A 26,923-nucleotide genomic window follows, 5' to 3' on the forward strand; every position below is an offset into this window, starting at 1 on the left:
GGGTAATTTCAAATATAAAACTTAGAATACTTGAACAGAGTAAGTACTCACTATTTATTATTTTTATTGTTCTAATATGTTTCCTTTTTTCATATTCTCTTTCTTAGGAAAAGCTACCTAATATGAATGCTGTGATCATGTTATATAAATTTTATCTCTTAATAAAAGATTTCCACTGACTTGGCTTAACCCTTACCAGCCCTTGCCACAAATTTTATAGCATACTGACTATCCCTCATACTTCTTCTTCAACCTGTTGCTGAAGTTCTATGCCTAAAGTAAACACTACTCATAATTTTCCTCAGTTTAACAGCCTTTTTTGTATTCTCTTTGGCCTTTTCTATTTTCACTTCTTCTTCAACCTGTTGCTGAAGTTCTATGCCTAAAGTAAACACTACTCATAATTTTCCTCAGTTTAAAAGCCTTTTTTGTATTCTCTTTGGCCTTTTCTATTTTCACCCAATTTTATCATGGCTTCCACACTGTCTAGGTTTGGTTGTCTTGTGCCCCACCTTGCTTGATTGAAATCAGAATTCAAAATTAATCTTAGATATTAGATGCCCAAGAATTTTTACTCCTTACCATATTCTTAGTAGACTTCTAATAGACATACTGGCATTCATTTATTTCACAAAACATATTTCACAAACTGATCAGTATATGATTAGCAATGAAAACAGAAAGAGAATGAGACACAGTCTATTATGTAAGGTTGTTAAAAAAAACAATTGTGGTAGGTGGAAAAATAGACCTGAAAAGATATATTCACTCTCTAATCCTTACAACCCATGAGTAATTACCTTACATTGTGATATGTGATTAAGAATCTTGAGACAGGAGCTTATCCTGGGTTATCTGGATAGACCATGTATTCCTATAAAAAGAAGCAGAGGGAGATTAGAAATAGACACACACAGAGAACACAGTTTAAACAGAAGATAAAGATTGGAATGATGCAGCCACAAACCAAGAGAAGCCAAGAAATACAACAGCCACAAGACACTAGAAGAAGCAAAGGACATATTCTGCCTGGAGCTTCTGGAGGTAGTATGACCCTACCAACACTTAATTTTGGACTGCTGGCATTCAGAACTGTGAAAAAATACATTTAAATTATTTTAAACCACCAATGTTGTAATAATTTTTTATAGCAACCCTAGTACATTAATAAAACAATGCAGAAGTACAATGGAGATTAGCCTGCATCTCCTAAATCAACATGGATGCAACTAATCAGGAAGATTTCTTAGAAGAAGTCTTGGCTGAAATGAATGTCTCAACTGAATAAAAATTAATCAGATAGGAAAGAAGAAAACACACATCATGTAAGACCCAAAGGGAAGCAAGAAACTGTGAGGTGTTCAGAAAACCACATGCATTTTGGTACTGCTGAAATTTTATCAACAGTGTCCATAATGAGGATGGAGATAAAGTTAGGAACAGATCATGGAGAACAATTTTTCCTTTTATAAATAATTATAATTTTATTCTATAGGTTATAAGAGCCAGTGACATTTCTGAAACAAGATTCTATTTAAAATGGTAGTTATATGGTAGTTGCACTACAGTGAACAAGATGGGTAATAGTGATACCACTTAGAAAGTTGCAAGAATGTAAAGGAGTGGACATATTAAAATTTTTTCAGTAGATATAAATAATCTTCATGATTATTTAGCTGGCTTGGAAGGAAGGAAAGAGAAGAGGGAGAAAGACACTCATGTTTCTAGCTTCAATGATTGCTTGGCCAGGGGTAACTATAGAACCTGCAGGTAGAAATATTTAATATGTGTCTGAACATATAAGTTTGAAATTCATGGTAGAAGTGTAGGCTTAAAGATGCAAATATGAAAATTGCCTTAATTTATAACACAGTATTACATGTACATATTTTAATTACCTCTCACTCTACTACACCAAAACTTAAGAAAGGGTCTATGTCTTATTACTCTTCATCTTCTTAGCCATTAGCAGAAATTCAGAAGTCATACAATGTAGACTTAATAAATAAATTAATGTTTTGGTTTGAATATTGGTGCTTTCAGTATGTAAAATTAGATCCGTTTTGAATAAAATGCTGCTTAATAGAGTTTAACTCTGTAGAAAAAGTCTAAAATAACACATTCACCCTCAAAAATAATGCCATCACCTGATTTAAGAAAAGGAAAACATCATTATAAATTTAAAAAGGGAAGAGTGACTGAGTGGCTCAGTCAGTTAAGCATCTGACTCTTAATTTCAATTCAGGTCATGACCTCAGGGTCATGACACCAAGCCCCACATCTGGGATTCTTGGAGATTCTTCTTCAGATTCCCTCTCCCTCCCTCTCTGTCCCTCCCCGATGATTCTTTCTTTCTTTCAAAAAAAAAATTAAAAATTTAAAACGAAAAAGGGAAATTATATACAAAAAATGGGAACAGAACATTTAACATCAAGGAAACCTTTACAGCCACAAATAAGAAATAGGAGGTAAAAGCAAATATTCCCAATACTAAGCTACATTCTGACATGCTATTTTAAACTGTTCTATACTACATGGAAATTTTAATAAAATATGTATCATTAAGGGATGGAAAAATTAATATTTGGTTATTTTCAGCTTTGGTTTCTGTGATTCTAGGAAATTTGTACTTTATTTTCCTTTGTTTTTAAAAACAAAGCACTTAATAAAAGACTCCCTCTCTATCAAGCAACACTAAAAATAGCTGTAGTTTGGCAAGGAAGATTGTCTTTAAGAATTCAATTCAAATCAAAGATTTTTATGAAATATATATTTTTCTTTAAATTTTTTTTTCAACATTTATTTATTTTTGGGACAGAGAGAGACAGAGCATGAACGGGGGAGGGGCAGAGAGAGAGGGAGACACAGAATCGGAAACAGGCTCCAGGCTCTGAGCCATCAGCCCAGAGCCCAACGCGGGGCTCGAACTCATGGAATAATTAGCCACCAAAGATTGTATTGATTAGTTAGGTATTCACACTTCCCCTGTGTAGAGGTCAAGGCTTAGAATGGAAAAAAAGTACTCTATGACAACACAGGAAAAGAAAAAAATGGGGGTCGTGGTGGTATTTTTCTCAAATAATCAAAGCAGATTGATTTGATTAAAATACTTTTGGGGCGCCTGGGTGGCGCAGTCGGTTAAGCGACCGACTTCAGCCAGGTCACGATCTCGCGGTCCACGAGTTCGAGCCCCGCGTCAGGCTCTGGGCTGATGGCTCGGAGCCTGGAGCCTGTTTCCGATTCTGTGTCTCCCTCTCTCTCTGCCCCTCCGCCGTTCATGCTCTGTCTCTCTCTGTCCCAAAAATAAAAATAAACGTTGAAAAAAAAACATTTTTTTAAATACTTTTCATTGCTAGTAAATTTTTAGTGTTTTTTTTGTTTGTTTTGTCATTTTTTCCTTCACAAATAACATGTGAAGTAGAATTTTAGCCCTTGAGTACATTAAAAGTTCCCAAGAGTAAAGTCATTCTTTAAAACGTGTATTCTTTGAGCTGATCTATGGTAAGGATTGTGCATAGCAACTTCTGGAATGACAAAGCCTGGCATGTGAAATGTAATCAATATAATATTTGTTGAATGGTACAGTCATTATTAACTTTTACTTCACAGAACTAGCCTAAGAGTAACTTTTAAGAAGCGGCATGGACGTGCCCAGAAACTTAAGCACTGAAATAATATAAAAGGGGTGCCTGGGTGGCTCATTTGGTTAAGCATCCAACTTCAGCTCAAGTCATGATCTCAGGGCTTGTGAGTTCAAGTTCCATGTCGGGCTATATGCTGTCAGCACACAGCCCACTTCAGATCCTCTCTCTCCCTCTCTGTCTCAAAAATAAATAAACATTAAAAAATATTATGAGTTATAACACAGCAGAAATTGAAGTAAAGGAAGAGAAGAAACAAGCTTTGCTGTAAAATGATTGCCATACCTTATCTGTGAGATTGAATATACTTATAAATGAAAGTAACATAATAAGCAAGATCATTAACCATAATATCTGCTTAATGGTGCCCTTTTCTAACAAGAATGGAAAGCATGCATATATACATACCTATAAGTAAATTATTAAATTAATTTTAAATAATTATAATTTAATTAATAGTGAAATAAATTGTTTGAAAATTAATAAACCAAAATAACTTGAGCACTGGGTCTTTTGACAATTTTGGCTCATCAGGTGTGACAGTATAAGGAGGGTTGGTAGTACTATAAGTTATATTCTGTTTTATCTTTATGGTACAAAAGGCTGATGGGAGTACTTCTAGCCTTAGCTACTCATTTCTCCTTGAGACTATATTCTAGATGTTAAAATGTATTTTCACGTTCAAGGCTTTTTAATTAAGTTGAAACATTCCAGTCTGGATTCCAGCCTGGATTCATTTAAAAGGATTTTTTAAATTTGTTTATTTACTGCTTGTATATTTTCAATGTAATAGCATTTAACATTATTCTGAGTGCAAAGAGTGCATATATCATTTAATCAAATACATATGTGCTTAATTGTATAATATTAAAAGAATTCTCTATAAACTATAAAAAGGAGTTTTTCTTAATTTAGTGGTTTGGCAAAATTCATCCCACACATTTTAAAAGAATAAATATATTCTCCTCAGCGATAGATGAGAATCTTGAATGTATAATAAAATATAAAAACTCAAATAAAAGAGATACTTATAAGGACACCTGTGTGACTCAGCCTGTTTAGTGTCTGACTCTTGATTTTGGCTCAGGTCATGATCCCAGGGTCATAGGATTGAGACCCACATCATACACTGGGCTCTGTTTTGAGCATGGAACCTGCTTGGAATTCTCTCTCTTTTTCTTTCTGCCCCTCTCCCCGACTCAAATGCTCTCTCTCTAAAATAAAATATATTTTTTAGGAATTTTAAAAAGAAATTCTTATAAAAGTATACATAAAAGAAAGTTGACATGGATATGCAATGAAGTCCATAAGGATCTATAATGAAAATAGGAGAATAAAGAATCAAAATTTTAGAATCATAGTAGTTTTCCTCTCTGTGCTCTATTGGCATGTCAATTCAAAGGAGGATTAGTTTAAACTTTTTTTAAGTTTAAAGTTTAAATCTTTTTTAAGTTAAAAAAATTTAAAGTTAAAGTTAAAATTTATAATTTTAATTGTATGATTTATAAATATAAAAAATAAAATAAAGTATTATTAGTATAAAATATAACTTCAAAACAATCATAATTGCATTGGGGAATTTAAATAGTATAAACACATCAAACTAAATTGACATTCAAAGAACATTTCTTGAGAGCTATACCATTATTGTGAGGGTTTTGCAGCTGAAAAAATCATGTTTGGAATAGTAATTTGTGATTTATAATCTCACTTTCAACCCTGAATGGCTTCATCTCCCCAAAAATCAAAATCAAATCAAATGATTCTTGATATAAATCCTGAAGTATCACTTGAAAGGCTATTTCTAGAAAATATTGTGCAAAAGAAACATAACCTTGTTAAAAAAAAAGTCCTTTCAAGGCGATTTCATTGAAAAGATAATGTGCATTCCACTGTCCATGTTTTTTGATGTTTTGTATTTGTGTTCTTAAAAACAATGAATAGTAATCACTTTTGAATAGATTATAATTTCATGTAGTAATTTTTAATAAATAATAAAATTAGAAATCTAATTTTTATCATTTAAAACTAGAGGATTTATTACATTTTTATTGTGCTAAAATATACATAACATGAAATTTATATTCATAGTGTTGTGCAACCAACCACCAGAACTTTTTCATCTTGCAAAACTTGAACTCTATACCCATGAAACAATAACTTCCCATTCCTCCCTCTTCTCAGGTTCTGTCAACACCATTCTATGTCCTGTTTCTGTGATTTTGACTCCAGGAGTACCTAATAAAAATGAAACTATATAGTATTTCTTTTTTCGTGACTGGCACACTTCACTTAGCATAAGTGCTTAAGATTCATCTATATTGTAGCATATGCCATAATCTTTTTTTCTTAAGGCTGAATATATTCTATTGTATATATATATATCACCTTTTGCTTATTCATTTACTTGTCAGTGGATACTTGAGCTGCTTCCATATTTTAGCTATTTTGAATAATGCTGCTATCAACATAAGTGTAAATATCTCTTTGAGACCTTGCTTTTGATTCTTTTGAATGTATACCCAGAAATACAATTGCTGGATCATGTGCCAATTCTATTTTTAATTTTTTGAGGAACCTCCTTACTGTTTTCCACAGTACTTGTACCATTTCACATTTCCCCAACAGTGCACAAGGTTTCCAATTTCTCCATATCCTTGCCAACACTCATTATTTTTTGATGGTTTTGTTTATAGTAGTCATTTTAATGGGTGTCAGGTAATATTTCACTGTAGTTTTGTTTTGTGCTTTCCTAATGATGATTGATTTTGAGTATCTTTTTGTGTACTTTTGGTCATTTGTATATCTTCTTAGGAATGTCTATTTGTCTTTTGTCCATTTTTGAATCAGGTTTTTTGTTGTTGCTGTTGTTGAGTTTTATGAGTACTCTGTATATTCTGGGTATTTATCCCTTATTGGATACATAATTTGCAAATAATTTCTTCCATTCTGAGGGTTGACTTTTTCATCTTCTGTTGATAGTGTCTTTCAATGCATAATTTCCTTTTAATTTCCATGAACTACAATTTTTTAAAGTTTATTTATTTATTTATTTATTTTGAAAGAAAAAGAGAGCAAAAGTGGGGAAGGGGCAGAGAGAGAGAGGGTGAAAGAGAACCTAAGCAGCCTCCACATTATAGGCTGAGCCTGACATGGGGTTCAATCCCATGATTGTGAGATCATGACTAGAGCTGAAATCCAGTCGGTGGCTCAAATGACTGAGCTACTTAGGTGCCCCATGAAGTTGATATTTTCTATTTTTATTTTCTCACCTTTGCCTTTAGTGTCATATCAAAAAAAAAGGGGGAGGGTTGCCTGAGTGGCTCAGGCAGTTAAGCCTCCAACTTCAGCTCAGGTCATGATTTCATGGTCTGTGAGTTCAAGCCCCAAATCGGGCTCTGTGCTGACTGGAGCCTGCTTCAGATTCTGTGCCTCCCTTTCTCTTTCCCTCCCCTGCTCATGCGTCTATCTCTCAAAAGTAAATAAACATTTAAATAAACAAACAAACAAACACAAAAATCAATGTCAAATCCATTGTTGTGAAGCTTTGGTACTTATGTTTATGTTTTAGAATCAATGCAAGCCATCAGCATTTTTTTTAATGGACTCATTAAATTTTGTTCACTTAACTATATTTACAGATTCCAGTTTCTAAACTGACTTAAAACAAGCTATAACATGTTTCTTTAGCCTTCTCATAGTTCAAGTTTCCAGTTTTTAGCTGTACTTTAATCTCTTATTTTGTATTCCTTTCCTCCTATGATCACTGTACAATTATACAAGCTCTTAGCATGAGTAGGTGAGTGGTAGTGATCACAGAAATATCTGAACCAAGTAAGACATGCTAAAAATACCAGCAACTACCATGGATAAGAGTTCATACCCATAGGCATTAATCAAAAGTAAAATACATATGATATTATTTATGTATTTATATAATGTATATTCTATATATATATTAAATGAAAATAATTTCAAGAGCAAGGAATTACAACACTGTCTTCAAAGGACTCAAACAGGTAGAATTCCAAGTAAATGCCTCTAAAAATTGACAAAAAAACCTAATGATTGAAATATTAAATTCAATGATAATTCAAACTGCTCTGTACAACAGGTGAAGTTAAAAATAAAATCAATAACTCAAAATATATGGAAGCATTATATATGTCTAAATAAATTATGCATAATGAGGTAGGAAGAGAAAAAATTATGGCTGGGATTTCTCACTCTTGTGATCATTTTCTCATCAAAATTTAGAACAGTGTCTGGAACATAGTAAGGCCTCAATGATTGTCTGCTGAATGAATTAATAAATATACTCAAAGTATACTTTGCTTATATGTTATTATGAAGCATACATTGTTTTGCATGTAATCATTTAATATTTAAAATTTTTAATACATAATGATATGCTAAGGTTTTTTTTATGTACTTAATTTTCACACTTTATACAGTTCCAGGAAATCATTTTATACAGTTCCAGGGATTTATTTATTCATTTAGGCCAGGGGTCAGCAAACTGTAACCTGCTGTTCATTTTGTATAGTTTGCAAATAAAAAATGGATTTCATATTTTAAAGTTTTGTTAAAAAATGAAAAAAGAAGAACATGAACAGAGGCTATATGTGGCTCATAGAGCCTGAACTATTTACTATCTGTCACTTTGAGAAAACACTTGCCAACCCTTGATAAAGGCTATCTATTTTATTAACATACAGTTATTAATAATATACTTTATTATTATTCCTGATATCTCATTATTTTCTTTCCTTTTATATTCTAAAATTGTACATGTCTATTTCCTTTTTTTTCCTAAAAATTGTGTGAAAACTGTGTCATATTTGGTACTTTTTTGAGCAAAAAAAAAAAATAGCTTGCTAATATTTCCTAGCTGTAATTACTGTTATTTTGGCCTATTTCACTGAGTTATGCCTTTCACATTTATTTTTTGTTTGTATTTAATTTTTGCTTGTTGTATGCTTTGTTCCAAGTAAAATATCATTCCCCTTAACCTTAATCTATTAACTCACCAAAAAAAAATCAGCTTTAACTAAAATTCTAAGTCATGGAAAGGAGCAATTAAAAAAGAACACACTGCTAAGAGATGAAACAATCAATAGGACAAGAATCAGATATAAAACAGACTTTGATCAGACAAGGAATTTGAATTACGTTTGATTAATATTGAAATATTCTAATAAAAAAGAAAAACATGCAAGATGAGAAGTGTCATTTATGAAAACAGATATAAATTATAGGAAGTATTATTGGAAATACTAGATTTTAAAGTGCAGTGACAAAAATGAAGAATAGTTTTGATGAGCTCATGAGGAGACTCAAAAGAGCCTAGAAAATAATCAGTAAATGTGAAGGTACACAACTTATAGAAATTATACTTATATACATTGTTAAATAAAGAGAGTTATATGAATTATATACACAAGTCATATAAATAGAAATGAGTAAAGAAAGAATAGAATTATAGTAGTAATAAAAATAGATTATTCAATATATTCAATATTAAACAGTCTAATATGTATTCTGTTATTCCAGGATATTAAAACAGAGAAAACTGAACTTGGAAAATATTTGAACAAATAATGACTGATGATTTGTCCAAAATTAATGATATACATCAAATCATACATCTAAGAATCTCAAAGACCATGAAGTGGGGTACACACAAACACACACACACACACACACACCTCTGCACATAAAAGATAAATCTTTAAGAAATCTTGACAATGAGGCATACATACAAAGGGAAAAAAATCAGAAGACATCTTGTCAGAAACTAAACAAGTCATATTCCAATGGAGTAACGTCTTTAAAGGGACATGAGAAAGAAAAAAAATTTTGACACCCAGAGAAAATGACTTTCAAAATTGAGGGCAAAATATACTTTCTTTTCTGGAAATATTACATAGATGCACTCTTTCTTATACTTCTATCAAATACAACTAAAACCCTGGACATTATATGTAAAATATAAAACAACTCTAAAAAACAGAGAGAAGATGGCAACTACTTAGGGAACTCAGGGTCTAAGGAACAACATGATGTTAAGTTCCCTGGATTTCCTTTTTGCTTGATATATCCCAGACTTGTATTCAAAGAATACAGCACTCTAGAAATATCAATGATCCCAGACAAAGAAAACTCCAACAAAACCAACTCTGTGTATCCACAAGATCAGGAAAGAGGCAGTTAAATCATGCCAGAAGACGTTTAGACAGTAACCATATTCCAACCAAATACAAAATATTAAATTTTGACCCCAGCCAAAACCACATCAACAAAAACTGAGTGAAGAAACTTAATTTGCACCCTTGCTGTGGTATAATGGAACATCTCAGCCAAATCCTCTCATCTCTCTGATCCCCTTTCAATTTGGTATCAAAGAAAGCTCAGTAAGGAGACCATTCTCATAAGGTAATAAGAAGATTCCTTCACTTTATGGTGTCAGTGGAGGCTATGAGGAAACTGTACTTAATCCCTTACTGTAGTAGTAAGGCAACCTAAAAATCCCCTTTGGGTAGTGTCAGAGGAGATTTAATGGACAGGAAGTGTTTCATCATTGTTCTGTATTACCAGACAACCCCCTTCCCCAGGACATCAGTGGAGCCTATAGGATGAACAGTAATTAGGTACTTCTAACTCTTGCAGCCAGGGAGTAATTAGTAGATCCTACTGGGGAGTCATAAGTCTCACCCTTGCTTAACAATAACATGAAACTCCCCACCACAAGTGTCAACAGAGGCTGAATATAGAACATAGATTTTTATCCCAATTTACTGTAAAGTGATGGTGATGCCATCTTCCTACCACAGTAGTGTCAAAGGAAGTCATCTTTGAAAGAAAAAAAGTGTAAATAAAACCAAAACTCTCATTGACTAATATCCAAAATGTCAAGATTTTAACTGAAAATAACTTGTACCATTAAGAACCAGGAAGACCCAGGGGTGCCTGGGTGGCTCAGTCAGTTAAGCATCTGACTTTGGCTCACATCATGATCTCACAGTTCATGAGTTTAAGTCCTGCATTGGGTTCTCTGCTGTCAGCACAGAGGCTGCTTCCGATCTTCTGTTCCACTCTTTCTCTGCCCCTCCCCTGCTGGTCTCTCTCAAAATAAATAAACTTAAAAAAAAGAATGAGGAAGACCCACATGGAATTGAGAGAGAGAGAGAGAGAGAGAGAGACCAACATACCAACATCAAAATGTTGTAGATGTTAGAACTACCTGACAAACTTTAAGGAAGCATCATAAAAATATTTCAACAAGCATTGCAAAATGCTTAAGCATTAAAGGGTAGAAAGTTTCAACAAATAAATATAAGATATAAGGAAAAACATAAAGGAGTACTTTAGGACTCAAAAATACAGCAACCAAAATTTAAAAATCCAGTAGAAACTTCTGGTTTCTGATCTGTCATGGAAAGACTTTGGAAACCATCATTTCACCCACACGAGGAAAAAGTTGAACAAACTAAAATCCAACAAGTACTCCTTAGATTTACCAGGGAATTGAGGCCACAGGGCAAACCACTGCCTCTGAAATTAAAGAGACAGGGTGATGGATACAGAGAATCAGAACTTATTGGAGTAGAAATCTCTAGGAGAATCAGTGTAATGGTAAGAAAACCTGAGGTGTAATTGATGAATTACTCGTGGTTCAGTGCATACAAGTTTGAGAGTTAAAAACTCCAGAGGGGCCCAGTTTTAGTTTTATTTCTAAGAATCCGACTAGGTTCTCATGGTAGAGATTGGAGAATGATCCCTTTGTGCATCTAGCAAAGAGAGGGAAAATAGCCATTTTGAAATATATACAGAGTATTCTGTTTTTCTTAACAAAGTCTATCCTCAAAAGACACAGTTTTACCAGAACCTAACCAACTGGGGTTTTACCAGAGCTTAACTCACTTGGGGGAAGGAAAATTTGCAACTCCAGCCTGCTTTAGCCTTTCTGTTCCCCTTAAAGCAATGGGTGGCATGAGGAACACTAAGGTGAGAGAGGGTGGACAGGTTCTGCAAGGTGGAAACAGTGCACAGGTTGTTTTGGAATTGGATATTATTGAGTCTTTCTGGGCTGAGAGGAGCTGTGACATTCAGTGGGGTGGTCTCTAACAGAGCCTGCTTCCAATTATTTTGCAGAACTCCTCTCACAAATTGGAAAGGGGAGTTTTTGACCCTATAAGGTTTGTACTAGAATCATCATGGCAGCCTTTCTCTATGGAGGGGCTATAACCACAAAATGAATCTAGGGGTTATCCTAGGGCAGAAGTGGAAGAGGCGAGCAAATGTTCTGCACCTATGGTTCTTGATCTGTCAGCCCCAAGGTCTTGGGAGACACAAAGTCAGTATGGTGTGCCTCTGGGCTTCTAATGTGTAATGTACTTATCACCATGCTTGCCTCCAGCTCATCTCTCTATCATTCTCCCTTCAAGGACTTAAGGCTCTACCTCAGAGCGTTCTTTTCACTGCTTGTATCTAGCTTCTACGTAACAGCCAGATAAGCATAAAACTTCACACCAAAGGCTTATTTACCCAAGTTCTTTTTCCCCAGTACATCATATTCAGTCTTTGACAACAACAACAAATCACAAGGCATACTAAAAGAGCACAACTTGAAAAGACAAAATTAACATCAGGACCAGTTTCAGAGATGGCAATGATGTTGAAATGATCAGACCTGGAATTTAAAACTGATTAATAAGTTAAGGGCTCTAGGGGCACCTGGGTGGCTCAGTCAGTTGAGCATCCGACTTTGGCTCAGGTCATGATCTCGCGGTTTGTGAGTTTGAGCCCTGCGTCAGGCTCTGTGATGACATCTCGGAGCCTGGAGCCTGCTTTGGATTCTCTGTCTCCCTCTCTCTCTGCCCCTTCCCCACTCACACTCTGTCTCTCTCTCTCTCTCCTTCAAAAATAATAAATAAAAATTTAAAAAAATAAGTTAAGGGCTCTAATAGAAAAGATGGACAGAATGAAAGAGCACAGGTAATATAAGGGGAGAGATGAAATTCCTTAGAAAGGATCAATAAAGAAATGTTAAAAATAAAAAATGCTTAAATATAAAGACTTAATGGGATTATCAGTGAGTTGGGTATGGATGAAGAAAGACTCCATGAACTTAAAGAAATGTGAATAGAAATTTCCCAAACTGGAATGCAAAGGGAAATAAAAAAAAAGGATGGAACATCATATGAAAGAAATGTGGGACAACTACAAAAGATGTAAATACGTGTAATAAAACTATCAAAAGGTGAAGAGAGAAAAGAATAGAAAAATTATTTGAAACAATAATGACAGAATTTCCCCAAATTAATGATGTCTATCAAACCAAAAATCCAGGAAATTCATGGACCATCAGCATTATTTATACTAAAAACTCTACAGTCACATATACATATTTGAACAGTAGAAAATCAAAAAGGAAATCTTGAATCAAATAGAAGGAAAAAAGCATCTTACTTATAGAGAAGCAAGGATAATAACTATGTTGGACATCTCTTGAGAAACCATGCAAGGAAAAAGAGAGTAGAGTGAAATATAAAAAATGTTGGGGGGAAAATCTGCCAACCTAGAAATCTGTACCTGGCTAAATTATACCTCAAGAGTGAGGGAGTAATAAAAAATTCTCAGATCAAAAACTTTTTTGAATAAATTTGTCCCCAGTAGACCTGCCTTGCAAGAAATGTTAATACAAAGAAAGAAAATATTATGTTAGAAATTTGGATATACATAAAGAAAGGAAGAGAATTAGAAAACAAATAAATGTAAAATAAATATTTTATTTTTCTTAGTCTTAGTTGTTCTAACAGATAAAAACTTATTTAAAGTAATTATAGCAACAATTCTTTTTGTTAATTATAGCTTGTGAATAAGTAAAATGAGTGACAGAAATGTTATAAGGGATGGGAATGAGGAATTGAGAATACTTTGTTAAAATTTATTGCATTATAGAGTTAATTATTTGTGGAATGTTATAGTGTTAATCATTTTAAATGTAAATTATCTAAATACATTAAATAAAATACAGACTATCAAAGTAGATAAGCAAGACCAAGCTCTTCATTGTCTACAATAAACATACCTGACACATAAAGACACACAAATATTAAACGTAAAGGTATGGAGAAAAAATACCATGTTAAAAATAATGAAAAGAAAGATGAAGTAGCTACATTAATTTAAGAAAAAGTACACTCAGAATAGGGAAAATTATCAGGGCTAAGGAGGAGCACAGAAAAATAACACAGTGGTCAACTCTTGAAGACCTAACAATCTTTAGTGTGTATGTACCTGAAAATAGAACTTTAGTATACATAAGACGAAAACTGCTAGAAATGCAAAGAGAAATACATCATTCCACTATTAGAGTTGGAGAGCTTAACAGCTATCAGTAATTGATAGGTCTAGCAAGCAGAAAATCAGAAGGAATATAGGCAGATGTAAATCAGCTGTATGTAATTGGCATCTATAGCATACTACATTCATGAACAACAGGATACACTTTCTTGACAGGCTAACATGGAATATTCACTAAAATAAATCACATTCTTGGTCACAAAACATACCTTAATACATTCAAAGAGTAGAAATTATATATAAGGTATGCTTTCAGATCATAATAGAATTATTTTTTAAATATACTTTATTTTCTTTTTTTTTTTAACGTTTATTTATTTTTGAGACAGAGAGAGACAGAGCATGAACGGGGGAGGGTCACAGAGAGAGGGAGACACAGAATCTGAAACAGGCTCCAGGCTCTGAGCTGTCAGCACAGAGCCCGACGCGGGGCTCAAACTCACAGACTGTGAGATCATGACCTGAGGCGAAGTCGGACGCTTAACTGACCAAGCCACCCAGGCACCCCAAAATATACTTTATTTTCAAATTGCTTTCCACCCAACACCCAGTGCTCATCCCAACAAGTGTCTTCCTCAATGCCCATCACACACTTTCCCTTCTCCCCCATCCCACATCAACCCTCAGTTTGTTCTCAGTTTTTAAGAGTCTCTTATGGTTTGCCTCCTCCCTCTCTGTAATTTTTTCCCCTTCCCCTGCCCATGGTCTTCTGTTAAGTTTCTCAAGACCCACATATGAGTGAAAACATATGATATCTGACTTTGTCTGACTGACTTATTTCGCTTAGCATAATAACCTCCAGTTCCATCCATGTTGCTGCAAATGGCCGGATTTCATTCTTTCTCATTGCCATGCAGTATTCCATTCTTCTTTATCCAGTCGTCAGTTGATGGACATTTAGGCTCTTTCCATAATTTGGCTATTGTTGAAAGTGCTGCTATAAACATTGGGGTACATGTGTCCCTATGCATCAGCACTCCTGTATCCCTTGGGTAAATTCCTACCAGTGCTATTGCTGGGTCATAAGGTAGTTCTATTTTTAATGTTTTGAGGAACCTCCACACTGTTTTCCAGAGCAGCTGCACCAGTTTGCATTCCCACCAACTGTGCAAGAGGGTTCCCGTTTCTCTACATCCTTGCCAGCATCGATAGCCTCCTGAGTTGTTCATTTTAGCCACTGCCCAGCGTGAGGTGATATCTCAGTGTGGTTTTGATTTGTATTTCCCTGATGAGGAGCGATGTTGAGCATCTTTTCCTGTGTCTGTTGGCCATCTGGATGTCTTCTTTGGAGAAGTGTCTATTCATGTCTTCTGCCCAATTCTTCACTGGATTATTTGTTTTTCAGGTGTGGAGCTTGGTGAGTTCTTTATAGGTTTTAGATACTAGCCCCTTATCTGATATGTCATTTGCAAATATCTTTTCCCATTCCATCGGTTGCCTTTAGTTTTGTTGATTGTTTCTTTGCAGTGCAGAAGATTTTTATCTTGATGAGGTCCCAAAAGTTCATTTTTGCTTTTAATTCCCTTGCCTCTGAAGACGTGTTAAGAAGTTGCTGGGGCCAAGGTCAAAGAGGTTTTTTTCCTGCTTTCTCCTCCAGGGTTTTGATGATTTCTTGTCTCACATTCAGGCCCTTTATCCATTTTGAGTTTATATTTGTGTATGGTGTAAGAAAGTGGTCTAGTTTCATTCTTCTGCATGTTGTTGTCCAGTTCTCCCAGAACTATTTGTTGAAGAGGCTATCTTTTTTCCAGTGGATACTGTTTCCTGCTTTGTGAAAGATTAGTTGGTCATACATTTTTGGGTCCAATTCTCGGGTCTCTATTCTATTCCATTGGACTATGTGTCTGTTTTCATGCCAATACCATACTGTCTTGATAATTACAGCTTTGTAGTAGAGGTTAAATTCTGGGATTGTGATGCATCCTGCTTTGGTTTTCCTCTTCAATATTACTTTGGCTATTCAGGGTCTTTTGTGGTTCCATACAAATTTTAGGATTGCTTGTTCTAGCTTCGAGAAGAATGCTGGTGCAATTTTGACTGGGATTGCATTGAATGTGTAGATAGCTTTAGGTAGTATTGACATCTTAACAATATTTATTCTTCCAATCCATGAGCAGGGAATGTTTTCCCATTTCTTTGTATCTTCTTCAATTTCCTTCATAAGCTTTCTATAGTTTTCAGCATACAGTTCTTTTACATCTTTGGTTAGGTTTATTCTTAGGTATTTTATGGTTCTTGGTGCAATTGTGAATGAGATAAGTTTCTTTATTTCTCTTTCTATTGCTTCATTATTGGTGTATAAAAATGAAACCAATTTCAATTCATTGGTTTTGTACCCTGTGACTTTGCTGAACTCGTGCATCAGTTCTGGCAGACTTTTGGTGGAGTCTGTTGGGTATTCCATGTAAAGTATCATGTCACCTGCAAAAAGTGCAAATTTGACTTCATATTTGCCAATTTTGATGACTTTGATTTCATTTTGTTGTCTGCTGATGCTAGGACTTCCAACACTATGTTAAACAACAGTGGTGAAAGTGGACTTCTCTGTCATGTTTCTGATCTCAGGGGGAATGTTCTCAGTTTTTCCCCATGAAGATATTAGCTGTGGGCTTTTCATATATAGCTTTTATGATGTTTAAGTATGTTCCTTCAATCCATCTCTCTTGAGGGTTTTCATCAAGAAAGATGCTATATTTTGTCAAATGCTTTTCCTGAATTTATTGACAGGATCATATGGTTCTTACCTTTTCTTTTATTTAATGTGATGTATCACATTGATTGATTTGCCAATATTGAACCATCCCTGCAGCAAGGAATGAATCCCACTTGATCATGGTGAATAATTCTTTTTACATGTTGTTGAATTCAATTTGCTAGTATCTTGCTGAGAATTTTTGCATCCATATTCATCAGACATATGGGATATGTAAGGGATATGTAGTTCTTTTTTTGCTGGGTCTCTGGTTTGTGAATCAAAGTAATGCTGGCTTCATAGAATGAGTCCAAAAGTTTTCCTTCCATTTCTATTTTTTGGAACACCTAGAGAAAAATAGTTATTAAGTATACTTTAAATGTCTGGTAGAATTCCCCAGGGAAGCCATCTGGTCCAAGACTCTTATTTGTTGGGAGATTTTTGATAACTGATTCAATTTCTTCAGTAGTTATGGATCTATTCAAATTTTCTATTTCTTCCCATTTGAGTTTTGGTAGTATGTGGGTGTTTAGGAATTTGTCCATTTCTTCCAGGTTGTCCAGTTTGTTGGCATATAATTTTTCATAGTATTCCCTGATAATTGCTTGTATTTATGATGGATTGGATGTAATAAATCCTTTTTCATTCATGATTTTATCTGTTTGGGTCCTCTCCCTTTTCTTTTTGAGAAGCCTGGATAGAGGTTTATCAATTTTGTTTACTTTTTCAAAAAACCAACTCGGTTTCAGTGATCTTCTCTACTATTTTTTTGGATTCTATATTGTTTACTTCTGCTCTGATCATTATTTCTCTTCTTCTGGTGGATTTGGGGTGTCTTTGCTGTCCTGCTTCTAGTTCCTTTAGCTGTGCTGTTAGATTTTGTATTTGGGATTTTTCTTGTTTCTTGAGATAGGCCTGGATTGCCATGTATTTTCCTCTTAGGACCGCCTTCACTGCATCCCAAAGCGTTTGGATTGTTGTATTTTCATTTTCATTTATTTCCATATACCTCTTAATTTCTTCTCAATTGACTGGTTGACCCATTCATTCTTTAGTAGGGTGTTCTTTAACCTCCATGCTTTTGGAAGTTTTCCAGACTTTTTCCTGTGGTTGATTTCAAGTTTCATAGCATTGTGATCTAAAAGTGTGCATGGTAAGATCTCATTTCTTTCATATTTATTGAAGGCTGTTTCATGACCAAGTATGTGATATATCTTGGAGAATGTTCCATGTGCACTTGAGAAGAAAGTATATTCTGCTGCTTTGGGATGTAGAGTTCTAAATATATTTGTCAAGTCTGGCCCAATATATTGTTTAGGGCCATTGTTTCCTTATGGATTCCGTGTCTAGATGATCTGTCCATTGCTGCGAGTATTAAAGTCCCCTGCAATTACCATAGTCTTATCACTAAGATTGCTTATTATGTTTGTGATTAATTGTTTTATATATTTGGGTGATTCTGAATTCAGTGCATAGACATTTATCATTGTTAGCTCTTCCTGATGGATAGACCCTGTAATTATTATATAATGCCCTTCTTCATCTCTTGTTACAGCCTTTAATTTAAAGTCTAGTTTGTCTGATATAAGTATGGCTACTCCAGCTTTCTTTGGACTTCCAGTAGCATGATAGATAGTTCTCCATCCCCTCACTTTCAATCTGAAGGTGTCCTCAGGTCTAAAATGAGTCTCTTTCAGATAGCAAATAGATGGATCTTGTTGTTGTTTTTTTAATCCATTCTGACACCCTATGTCTTTTGATTGCAGCTTTTAGTCCATTTACATTCAGTGTTATTATTGAAAGATATGGGTTTAGAGTCAATGTGTCATCTGTAGGTTTCTTGCTTGTAGTGGCGTCTCTGGTACTCTGTATTCTTTGCAATATTTCACTCACAGAGTCCCCCTTAGGACCTCTTCTAGGACTGGCTTAGTGGTAATGAATTCCTTCAGGTTTTTTTGTTTGTTTGTTTGTTTGGGAAAACCTTTATCTCTCCTTTTATTCTGAATGACAGACGTGTTGGATAAAGGATTTTTGGCTGCATATTTTTCCTGTTCATCACATTGAAAATTTCCTGCCATTCCTTTCTGGCATGCCAAGTTTCAGTAGATAGGTCTGCTACTACCCTTATGCTTCTACCATTGTATGTTAAAGACCGTTTATCCCTAGCTTCTTTCAGAATTCTCTCTTTATCCTTGTATTTTGCCAGCTTCAGTATGATATGTCCTGCAGAAGATCGATTCAAGTTATGTGTGAGGGGAGTTCTTTGTGCCTCTTGGATTTCAATATCTGTTTCCTTCCTCAGATTGGGGAAGTTCTCAGTTATGATTTGTTCAAGTACAACTTCAGCCCCTTTCTCTCTCTTCTTCTTCTTTTTGAACCCTTATGATACAAATATTGTTCCATTTGATTGGATCACTTAGTTCTCTAATTCTCCCCTCTTGTTCCTGTATTTTTTTTATCTCTCTTTTACTCAGCTTCCTCTTTTTCCATAATTTTATCTCCTAATTCACCTATTCTCCCCTCTGCCTCTTCAATCTGCACTGTGGCCACCTCCATTTTATTTTGTACCTCATTCATATAATTTCTTAATTCACCATGACTACTTTTTAGTTCCTTGATCTCTACAGTAATAGATTCTCTTCTGTCTTCCATGCCTTTTTCAAGCCCAGCTATTAATCTTATGACTATTATTCTAAATTCTTGTTCAGTTATATTGCTTATATCTGTTTTGTTCAATATTTTAGCTGTCATTTCTTTCTAAAATTTCATTTGAGGGGAATTCATTCATTTCATCATTTTAGCTAGTTTTCTGTCCCTTATGAGTTTTAAAAGTTTGTTATGTGCTCTGCACCTGTGAACACTGCTATATTAAATGAGGGTCATACACTTTCCAGGGCCTGTCCCTTTAGGAGGTGTTTTGTGGAGAGTGTTACTTGCTGTCTGTTGTGACTTTGGTTATTTTATTTGTGTACTCATAGTGATGTTTTGGACGCTTCACTGGGTGTGTTTTGATTTATTCCTTGAAGTAGCCCTGGAAAGGAAAACAAACAGACAAACAGGAAACAAAGACACACAAACACACAAATAACACAGTCAAACACACACACACACACACACTCCAAAAGCAAAACACCAGAAACACCAGCTACAAGTAAAGAGCAGAGTGGAGGCGGAACTGATGGAAGAGCACATACAAAGAGAGAAATGACAGGGGCGAGGACAAAGAGAAAATAAACATTGACTAGGCTTACAGACTAAATGGCTTAATCCGAGGGAGAGGAAGGAAAATAAGGAAAGAGGTGGGAAAAAGGAAACAAAGATAAAGTTACCCAGAGAGAGAAACTGTACATTTTAATTATTCCAGAGACAGAAAGTAAAGTAAAAAAGGAGGTGTAGAACATGTATCAAGAGAATGGATGAAATGTGTCCGCTTAAACAAACCAAAAACCAGAGTAAGCAGTCTAGAGGAGGGAAGAGATAAGAAGGGAGAATATATCTAAATAACAAGAATTGTTCTGGAATTAATCCAGGCTATGCAGCAGCACTGGTCTGAATGATGGAGCCGTCTGGTTCCACAGCATCTATCCCACTCCAGCAGATATACAGTTAGCCGGCAGGGAGGGGCACAGTTTGGTGTAGGCTGGTCCCACCTTCATTATTGGCCCCAGGGAACAATCTCTGAGGTCCCGCCTTGGTGGTGGTGGTGGTGGCGGGGAATGGCAATCCTTCAGTCTCTTTTCCACAGACCCAGTGGACTCATTTTGAGTTGTCCTCACTGTGCTGCGAGGGCAGATGGGGCAGTCCTCCCCACTCCACTCACTCCCCTGACTCAGCACTTGGCTAGGATTCAAAGTCCTGCTCTGTGAGCTCTGGCACTGGGGAAACACCTCTCTGTGCATCTCAGCTGGCTTTGTCTGTGTCTCAGCTCTTCAGGGAGGACCGCCTATTCCTGCTATGGACCTTGCCACCAAGTCCAGGGGTGGCTGACATAGGCGAGTTTTGTCTTGTCCTGTTTGAGAAGTAAATAGAGTAGGCCAAAGACAGCTGATGGAGTTAAAACAGACTCTGGTCTCTAGCTTAGAGACCCCTCCTCCTGGTTCTTCTTCCTTTGCTGTGCACGCAGAAACTCCCACAGATATGGAAGCTGACGACTATAAATTACCCTCCCCACTTGCATTCTGGGCTCAGACCTTTGGAGAAACAGTCTCTTCTGAGCCCGCCAGTGTTAAATAAATCTCCAATCCACCAAGATCTCTGAGTGCCTCTCGGTTTTTCCGCCAACGTTCCAGCCTGGTTCTGTAACAGTCCCACAGCACAGGGAGGGAGCCTCTTTCTCCTTACTGAGTACTGCACTCTCGACACAGCCAGTGAGCCCAGGGGTGGCAGGTGCAGGCAGGCTTTGTTCTATCGTGTAGCACTCCAAGGAAAGGACTGTGTTCTCCTACTGTGGACTTGCCCTTGACCTACCATCAAACCAGGGGCTGGCTCCCCTCCTCCCCAGGGGCGTGAATGGGGCAGCTGGCCCCAGTCCAAAGTGAGCCCCACAGTTAGAGATGGGATCCCTTTCAGTCCCAGTCTGAGGTTTATCTCTTGTCCAGATACTTGTCCAGGAGTCTTACACTTCTCCAGCTTCTCTTTCTCTTCCCTTTGTCTCTCTGCAAAAGGGGATCCCTCCCCTCTGTGACTATGCAGCCTGTTTTCTCTCCCCCAGTTCTCAATCACCCACCTATAACCCGTCAAGGATATCCCAGTGTCTCCCTTTTAGACTCAGTCTCTTTTCCTCCCAGACTCTTGGGGTTCAAAGTCCTTTGGCTTCAGCACTTCTTTGTTTGAGAGACATGGGAAGTACAGATCCCCCTACTTCTCACCCATGTTGGCCTGCCTCCAGATCATAATAGAATTGAATGAGACATCAATAACAGAAAGGAAACTGAAAAAGCACAAAATACTCAATGAGTAAACAATATACTTCTAAATAACATATGGCTCAAAGAAGAAATTTCAAGAGAAATTAAAAATATGTAAAACAAAATGAAAATAAAAATACAACTTATCAAAATGTGTGGGATGCGCAGAAGCAATGCTCAAAAGTAAGTTAACAGTGAATACAGGTATTAGGAAAGAAGAAGGACATAAAATCAATAAAAGGTGGAGACATCACCAAGATAGTGAAGCAGGAGATTCCATCTTCTATCCTCTCACAGAGATCAACAATTAGACAGCTACTCATAAATAAGGTGGCCTGGGAGAGCTCAGGAGCCCACTTAAGAAACTTCAGAAACACAGTAGGGAAAAACAAAACAAAACAAAATAAAAACAAAACAAAAACAAAAACCTTGAGAATAATTTCAAAGAAAGAGAAGAATAAAAAGCTTTATTTTGCCTGGATTCTCTCATCCCCCAAACCGTACTTCTTTGAGCCAAGAAGGAATTTCCCAGCTAGAAAGAGGTCCCCTTGCCAGGGAATGAAGAGCTATGTGAGCATCCAGCTTCCCCAGTCTTTTAGAATGCTTCATAAAAAAACCACTTTGATTTCACCCCTGCCAGAGACGCGTAAACCTGAAATATATAGAGATAGCTCAGAACAAGGAAGAAGAGTCAGAGCTACTAGCATTGGCCACACAGAGTGACAATGGTTCCCAGTGACCTGCTTTTCAGATGACCCCAGGAATTTTTGCCACTGAAGAAACTAAAGGCCAGCATAGTTGACACAAACTCCTACAGATTTCACTGATTTTCACACCACAGATATTTGTCTTTGAAAGTGCCAGCTGCCTAAGTCCCTCCTTAATCCCTCCTTTACTCCACCAGGATTCTGAGATTTGCACTGGCAGTAAGCCCAGGTCTCTGAATCTGTAAAAGTGTAAGGCACCTGTCTGCCCTGTGGCTGACCCCACCATTGTGCATGTATTTGGCACTAACCCCTTCAACTGTGCACTTGCATACTACCAGCCTAACCCTGACCTTCTAATACCATAGACAAGAGTGTGGTGAGATCTTACAGCCACAGAAGTGCATGGCAACAGCCAATATCCCCACAGCTTCTTGTAAGCTCAGATTCTTCTCTGTCTCCTGTCACTGGTTTGTACCACTGGGCTGATATGCAGGTAGCCCTCGAGCTATGCATATGTATGCTCTTGATCCAACCATATCACTGGATTCCACTGCCATATATTCATAGCAAAATCCTTCAGCCACAAAAGAGCACACTGTGACTAAGGCCACCACAGTTTTTTGCAGGCCCAGTTTTGCCCTGCAACCAATTTTGCCACTACACAGACAAATGTTGCTTGTCTTTACAGTTGAGTGTGTGTAGACCACTGGCTCTGGTCACCACTGCTGTCTGTCCTTAGCCATAGCCATAGAATCTGGAAGACTGCTGAATACTTCAAAGTTCTTGTAGCCTCTGCAAATCATAAAACTGACAAAGGACAATGCAGTTATCAATGCTGTGGACGCCAGCAACCTGAGCAGAAAAGAAATCACGAGTTTGGACATAGAGATGCTACATGCCCCTGAATTTGGGGCCCTTCACCATTATACCTAGGAACACATAATGCTCCAGTTTACCTCCAACTGCATATACAAATCTTTTCTCACTAAAGTCAGTCCATAAAGTTTGAAAGAAGTGATTGCTACCTCAAATTTGCAGAAACTTCCACAAGGCTACCAGGATCACAATCACAGAAACATGACACTACCAAAGGAACACAGTAAAATTCCAGTGACCTCAAAGAAATGGAAATATATGAATTGCCCAACATGAATTCAAACCAAATTTTCTAAATATGCTATGAGAATACAATTAAACAATAAAACAAGAAGACAATACAACAACCAAAATAAAAAATTCAACACAAAGATAGAAACGATTAAAAAGAACCAAATTGAAATTTTGGAGCAGGAGAGTACACTGAACTGAAAAATTCAATAGAGAATATCAACAGCAGACTTGGCCACGTTAAACAGAATTAATGATATAGAAGACAGATCAAGCAACATTATCAATTAGAAGAAAGAAAGAAAGAAAGAAAGAAGAAAGAAAAGGAAGGAGAGAAGGAGGGAGGAAGGAAAAAAGAAAACTAGGGCCAATGTCTTCATGAATATAGATGCAAAAATTCTTAACAAAATACTAGTAAACAAAATTCAACAGCACATTAAAGGGATCATATACCATGGTGAAATGGGATTTATCCCTGGGATGAAAGGATATTTCAATATATGCAACTCAATAAATGTGACACACCACAGTAATAGAATGAAAGACAAAAGTTATGTGACCGTCTCAATAGATGTACAAAAAGCATTGACAAAATAAGCATTCCTTTGTAATAAAAAGTTGAGAAATTGGGTGAAAAAGGAATATACCTTGATATAATAAAAGACATGACATAATAAAAGACATACTCAATGCTGAAAGATTGAGAGTTTTTCTTTTAAGACCAGGCACAAGACATTCTCACTTGTATTCAAAATACCCTGGAAGTCCAGCTGGAACAATTTGGAAAGAAAAATAATTAAAAGGCATCTAAATTGGAAAGGAATAAGTAAAACTGTTTCTGTTGATGACATGATCTTCTGTGTAAAAATTCTGAATCACCCAAAAAACTGTCAGAAGTAAAGTTTCAGGATATAAAACCAACATCCAAAATTTATTTGCAATTCTGTACTCTAACAATAAACCAAGTAAGAATAAATAAAAAACTCCATTTACAACAATATCAAAAAGAATAAAATACTTAGGAACAAAATGAACCAAGGAGGTAAAAATATCTATATACTAAAATTTTTAGAGGGGTGATTGGGTGGCTCAGTGATAAATGTCTGACTCTTGATCTCAGATCAAAATTTGATATCAGGGGTTGGGCCCCACATTGTGTTCCACGCTGAGCATAGAGCTAGCTTAAATAAATAAATAAATAAATAGACATTGATTTAAAAGTATTGAGAAAAAAAGAAGTAAATGCAGAGTTATCCTATGTGCATGAATCAGAAGAGTTAATATTGTTAAAATGTTCATACTATTGAAAGCCAAGTATAGATTCAATGCAATCCCTATCAAAATTCTAACTGCACTTTTCACAAAAATATAAAATCAATCCTAAAATTTTATGAACTAAAAAAGACCTTGAATAACCACAGCAATCCTGAGAAAGAAGAACAAAGCAGGAGCATCACACTTCCTTATTTTAAACTATACTGCACTATATATGGTAATAAAAACTGAACTGCCATAAAAATGCACACATAAACCAAATGAACACAGTTGAGAGCCCAGAAATAAACCTTCAGATATATGATCTACTAATATTTGACAAGGGACACATGAATATTCAGTGGAGAAATGATAGTCTCTTCAATACATGCTGTTCGGAAAATTTGATAACCACATGCAAAAAGAATGAAGTTGAACCCCTGTATTATACAACTCAAAAACATTAACTCAAAATGAATTAAACCTTAAACATAGGACTCAAATTTTAAAACACCTTGAAGAAAACATAGGAGAAAAGCTGGACATTGGTCTTGGCCATAATTTTTTGGAGGTACAACACGAAAAGCACAGTAAGAAAGCAAAAGTAAGTAAATGGTACTATATCAATCCAGGAAGGTGCACACAGCACAAGGAACAATCAACAAAATTAAACAGCAACCTACAGTATGGGAGAAAATATTTACAAAACATATATCGTTTAAGAAGTTAATATTCAAAGTAAATAAGGAATTTTTTTGAGAGAGAGAATGAACAGGGGAGGGGCACAGGGAAAGGGAAAGAGCAAATCTCAAGCAGGCTCCATACCCAGTGCAGAGCCTGACTTGGGGCTTGATCTCACAACCATGAGATCATGACCTGAGCCAAAATCAAGACTTGGATGCTTAACTAAGCCACACTCTCACCCCATAAAATATATAGGAGTTTATACAACTCAATAGAGAAAAGAAACAAACAAACAAAATCTGATTAAACAGTAGGTAGAGGAACTGAATAGACAATTTTCCAAAGACACCATACTAAAAACCAACAGACACAGGGTGGGAAATTTAACATCAGTAATTATCTGGGAACTGCAAATCAAAGCCATAAATATGACATCATCTCACAACTGTTGTTTGGCTATCATCAAAACCACAAGAAAATGAAGTGTTGGCAAGGTTGTGGAGAAGAGGGAAACTTATTCCACACTGGTTGTGGGAATGTAATTTGTATAGCCATTTTGGAAAACAGTATGTAGGATATCATTTATATGTGGAATCTAAAAATATAAAACTGATGGAACCAGAGAGTGGAATTGAGGTTGTAAGAGGCTGAATGGTGGAAGAAATTGGGAGATATTTTTCAATCAGTAAAAACTTTAAGTTATGATATGGTAAAATTCCAAAGATCAAATGTACACTATGATGACTATACTTAACAATGCTGTATTGTATATTTGAAAGTTGCTACTGAAGTAGAGCTTTACCATTCTCATCATAACAAGAATAAAATGATAATTATTAGGTGAAGGATGTGTTAGCTAATATAACTGTGCAAACATTTTTCAATATATTGTGTATCTAATTATCTCATTGTATATTTTAAGTTTACATAATATTATATGGTGATTATGTGTCAATATACATGAATTTAAAAATATATCGATGATGTAAGCTTCCACCATAAGAAATTAGAAAAAAATAACAAATTAAAACCAAAGTAAGAGGAAAACATCTATTTGAATAACCAAAATCCAGAACACTGATTGGTGAGGATATGAAGCAATAAGACTTCTAACACTGGTAGGAATGCAAAATGGTACACTACTTTAAAAAATTGGGTTGGAGAGTTTTTACAAATATAGACATATTCTTACTGTACAATTCAGGAATTACACTCCTTGGTAATTATCCAAAGAAGTTGGAAACTTATGTCCACACAAAACCCTGCACATGGATGTTTATAGCAACTTTGTTTATAAATGCCAAAACTTGGAAACAACCAAGATATCCTTCCTTGGTTGGTGAATTGATAAGTAAACTGTAGTGCATCCAGTGCTGAGAAGAAATGAGCTATCAAGCCATGAAAAAATATTGAAGACACTTAAATGATTATTATTAAGTAAAATAAGGCAGCCAAGAAAGACTACATACTGCATAATACCAACTATATGAAAGTCTGGAAAAGGCAAAACTATGAAAACAGTAAAAAGATCCATGGTTGTCAGGAGTTTGGGAGGAGGGAAGA

The sequence above is a fragment of the Prionailurus viverrinus genome, chromosome B4 (genome assembly GCF_022837055.1).
Source record: "Prionailurus viverrinus isolate Anna chromosome B4, UM_Priviv_1.0, whole genome shotgun sequence".
Lineage (NCBI taxonomy): Eukaryota > Metazoa > Chordata > Mammalia > Carnivora > Felidae > Prionailurus > Prionailurus viverrinus.